Source organism: Propithecus coquereli, unplaced genomic scaffold (assembly GCF_000956105.1).
Source record: "Propithecus coquereli isolate 6110/MARCELLA unplaced genomic scaffold, Pcoq_1.0 Scaffold96, whole genome shotgun sequence".
Classification (NCBI taxonomy): Eukaryota; Metazoa; Chordata; class Mammalia; order Primates; family Indriidae; genus Propithecus; species Propithecus coquereli.
The window spans coordinates 4,131,322-4,136,273 of NW_012155951.1; the positions used below are offsets into that span (position 1 = coordinate 4,131,322).

General features: G+C 44.9%; 1 pseudogene across 1 annotated transcript; it reads left to right on the forward strand.

Moving 5' to 3' along the window:
• Positions 1-200: 200 nt before the first annotated feature.
• On the forward strand, positions 201-1,716 carry LOC105827088 (annotated as a pseudogene). The gene has a single exon (XR_001138346.1). The product of XR_001138346.1 is annotated as a tubulin alpha-1C chain-like (transcript).
• Positions 1,717-4,952: the final 3,236 nt, after the last annotated feature.

Below are 4,952 nucleotides of genomic sequence, written 5' to 3' on the forward strand. Positions count from 1 at the left end.
CTTCTTTCCTGGCCTAAGAGTGGTACTGATAGGCAGAGTCAAGAGCGAATATAAGAGAATGCCCTGTTAGTGGACCACAGCAATTTTCAGAGATAGAGAGATCCTTTTGATAAAGATACCAAAGTAGAGATTTCGTTTAAGAAATCCATGGTATCAGTAAAGTGATTTCTTTATCAAAATACTGAGTTTATGCTCACTACTTCTCCCCCGGACTCCTTGGTAGTCTGTTAGTGGGAGGTCCTTGTTGCCGTCCCTTCACCTCCTTCAGCGCCCTACAGCCCGACAAGTCCCCGTCATGCCTGAGTGCATCTCAATCCACGTTGGCCAGGCTGGTGTCCAGATTGGCAATGCCTGCTGGGAGCTCTACTGCCTGGAACATGGCATCCAGCCTGATGGCCAGATGCCAAGTGACAAGACCATTGAGGGAGGAGATGACTCCTTCAACACCTTCTTCAGTGAGACGGGCGCTGGCAAGCATGTGCCCAGGGCAGTGTTTGTAGACCTGGAACCCACAGTCATTGACGAAGTTCGCACTGGTACCTACAGCCAGCTCTTCCACCCTGAGCAGCTCATCACAGGCAAGGAAGATGCTGCCAATAACTATGCCCGTGGGCACTACACCATCAGCAAGGAGATCATTGACCTCGTCTTGGACCGAATTCGCAAGCTGGCCGACCAGTGCACAGGTCTTCAGGGCTTCTTCGTTTTCCACAGCTTTGGTGGGGGAACTGGTTCCGGGTTCACCTCTCTGCTGATGGAGCTCCTCTCTGTTGATTATGGCAAGAAGTCCAAGCTGGAATTCTCCATTTACCCAGCCCCCCAGGTTTCCACAGCTGTAGTTGAGCCCTACAACTCCATCCTCACCACCCACACCACCCTGGAGCACTCTGATTGTGCCTTCATGGTAGACAATGAGGCCATCTATGACATCTGTCGTAGAAACCTTGATATTGAGCGCCCAACCTATACTAACCTGAACCTCCTTATTAGTCAGATTGTGTCCTCCATCACCGCTTCCCTCAGATTTGATGGAGCCCTGAATGTTGATCTGACAGAATTCCAGACCAACCTGGTGCCCTATCCCCACATCCACTTCCCTCTGGCCACATATGCCCCTGTGATCTCTGCTGAGAAAGCCTACCATGAACAGCTTACTGTAGCAGAGATCACCAATGCTTGCTTTGAGCCAGCCAACCAGATGGTGAAATGTGACCCTCGCCACGGTAAATACATGGCTTGCTGCCTGTTGTACCATGGTGATGTGGTTCCCAAAGATGTCAATGCTGCCATTGCCACCATCAAGACCAAGCGTACCATCCAGTTTGTGGATTGGTGTCCCACTGGCTTCAAAGTTGGCATCAATTACCAGCCTCCCACTGTGGTACCTGGTGGCGACCGTGTGCATGCTGAGCAACACCACAGCCGTTGCTGAGGCCTGGGCTCGCCTGGACCACAAGTTTGACCTGATGTATGCCAAGCATGCCTTTGTTCACTGGTACGTGGGTGAGGGGATGGAGGAGGGAGAGTTTTCTGAAGCCCGTGAGGACATGGCTGCCCTTGAGAAGGATTATGAGGAGGTTGGAGCAGGTAGTGCTAAGGGAGAAGATGAGGGTGAAGAGTATTAACCTCTGCTATAATTTTACACTCCGTTGTCTTGGGACTGTCTTATTTCTGTTCTGTGAAACTGTCCATTGTGGCCCTAAACTGTGAATAAAAGTGATGTTTCCATTTAAAAAAAAAAACTGAGTTTATTTCACATGTATATTTTTGTTTCCCCACCATTTCCATGTCTGATTGTTGCTACTATGAAGTCCCATCATAGCATTTTATACATCGTTAAAACCAGGCAAAGAGTAGAGTTCCATCTTTCTAAACTAAACAGGCATTTTGAACAACACATTCTTGGCAATGGAACCTGGACAACATTTATCAAACACGACAGGGGAAGTTCTCACTCTGTGTTATTAAAAGGACAGCCAGACATCAACTGTTACAGAAATGAAATAAGATGGAAAATTTTAACAAACTAAACTATTTTTTTAAAGAGACTTCCTCTATTACCTGAGATTTTGAATAGCCTCTTGGTCAGTCATCCAGAAGCAATTTTTCACATAATTGATGAACCTGACTTCCACTTTGAGAAAAGAATCACCTTTTTCTACACTTGTTTGCATTTCTCCTTTCATGTATTCCACAGAACTAGATCCTTTTAATGTTAAGGTGGATAATGATGAAAATGAGCACGAGTTATCTTTAAGAATGGTCAGTTTAGGGGCTAGTGCAAAGGATGAACTGCACATTGTTGAAACAGAGGCAATGAATTATAAAGACATTCCAATTAAAGTGATTTCTAATTTAGGTTGAAATATATTATGTGTAAGGTCCCTGGAATATTATAATCAAGGGATAGTTTTAAATGTTTCTATCCCATCATCAGAGTATATATGCTTTTTTAGCTCACATTGGAAGCTGATTTGGATTAAAGTTCTAAATCAATTCAGTGGTCAGCTACAACCTGGTATAACAGTCAAAATGAGAAAATTCACTATTTTAGCGGACTCAGTGGAGCTTATACGCTGAGATAAGAAATTCATTTTTAAAGTCGGATGTCTAAAGTGGGTCCTGTTTCATGGAGAGACTCTTCTAATCTCCTGTGCTTTCTCTATCTACATGGAAATTCCTCCCAGACGAAAAGGGCATTTCAGAATGTACTTGTGGACCTTCAGGGCCCTTACCTAAATAGATAAAAACACAGTTCACTGGGAACCTGACTCATTAGAGCAGGAGAGTTAACTGAGTCATTGAGAAAGATTTTCAAAAGCATTCATTAAAACAAGAGTTTTATTACTTTCAGAACCCAGAATACCTAGCCAAACAAAACCTTCTCTTTCTCAGATTCTACTATGAACCAGAAAATAAAGAGGCAGTATAATGGGAGAAGCATGTGGACTGTGGAGCCAGGCCACCTGAGTTGGAATCCTAGTGTGTGTTACCTGCAGCAATGTGAGGTTGGGCAAGTTACTTAACCTCTTTGATTCTCCATTTCCTCATCTTTAAAATGGAGGTGATAACAGTGCCAGGATAGGGACCCTGCATAGATGCAGGGATGTTACTTACATTGCATCTATGTTCACGGTATCTTGGACGGCTGCAGTGCACGCCAGAGTAGCTGCTCTCCGTAGCTGTGTATAGTTCCTGCCACGTAGGGTTGTAGTGACAATTACATGAGTTGATCATGTAAAGCACCTAGACTGGCACCTGGCTCCTGATAGACACTCAATAAGTATAGCTATTGTTATAATAGATTTGGTAAGAGAATGGTGAGGAGGAGGAAGCAGAAAATAGCAAAAACAAAACAAAACCCAAAAGAGTCACTGTTCTAACTGGATAGCTAGAGAGAAAGAAATAAAGCTGCTAATTGCTTTTCTAATTTGATAAACATCAATTCAGAATAAACATAGAAAGGAATATGTGCTCCATCAAGAATGGTCCACATTTTCCTCTTCGAATACAGAAATGTAAACCCCTGGAAAATCAGACAGCCTCCTACCAGAGTGAAAAATCAAATGAAAAAAAATGGTGAAACTTGTTTTTAAGCATAAGAGCAGGCAGTGGCCCATCTGTGTCTCCACAACTTGGGGAGGTGAGTTTGACCGCTCGGCTAATGGGGAACGATTTATGGTCAGTGCCCATCGCCAGCCTATTATTCACCGACTGCTGACAGGCCCAACCCTGGACGGTGAAATGAGTGGGGATGATATCAGTCACTCTCTGTCACTCAAGTTGCAAATCTTCTAGTCAGCACAAGAGGCCTAGAAGCAGAAACGGGAAAGAGAAAAGCCAACGAGTTCAGCCATGGCTGGAGGTGCCCCTGGTAAGAGGTCAGGAAAGTGAAATGAAGACAGCGGCGTTAATTGAGCCGGCAGTGAACGTGAGAGTCGGCACTGACTATGAACTCCACCAGAGTATTTGAAGGGCAACACCAAGAGACAGGCAAGAAAACTGGTTTCAAATCCCAGCTCTACCACTTAATAAATGGCCTTGGGCAAGCTATTTAATATCTCTAAGCCACCATTTACCCATCCAAAAAATAAAGATAATAAAATCCACCTTACAGGGGCAGGGTTTAAAGATTTATTAAGATAATGGTTAGGACACATCTGGCACAAGGTCTGGCAAATTGAAGGTACTCAGTGAACCTTAATCCCCATTCCAGAAGCTGTCCTGGGGCGGGGGTTGGGGGTGGGGATAGGAGACACAGTGAGGAGGTGGGGCAGAGGGGAATGCAATTAAACAAGTAGTTACCAACCAACCTGCTGGAGATGAGAACAGGACTTTCAGAGGACCCAGAGGGATGCTCCCTAACCCACCCTGGTGAGAACAGAAACAGCATAATAAAGACATGCTCAGAGGAGACTCGGGAAAGGAGGGCGTGTACCACTGAGTTGAACGTAGCCCACCAGAAAGACAGAGATCATAAAGCAAATGGCATGTGCCAAGTCCTGGAAACAAGAGAAAGGACAGGAGTAGCTGTCCTGGATATCAACCCTGCCTCAAATTCCTGAAGTCACAGCTCCAAAATCCACTTGTCCTCTCCTCGTCTTCTATCTGGCTGATTTCTCTGTGGTCTAGTCACTGTTTAACTCACTGTTAAGGAATATTATCTATCCTTCTACCACCCATAATACAATATTACAATGACAGATGCAAACAAGAGTGAGCCAGTGGGGCCGGGCGCGGTGGCTCACGCCTGTAATCCCAGCACTCTGGGAGGCCGAGGCGGGCAGACTGTTTGAGCTCAGGAGTTCGAAACCAGCCTGAGCAAGAGCGAGACCCCGTCTCTACTAAAAATAAAAATAGTCACTGTTTAACTCACTGTTAAGGAATATTATCTATCCTTCTACCACCCATAATACAATATTACAATGACAGATGCAAACAAGAGTGAGCCA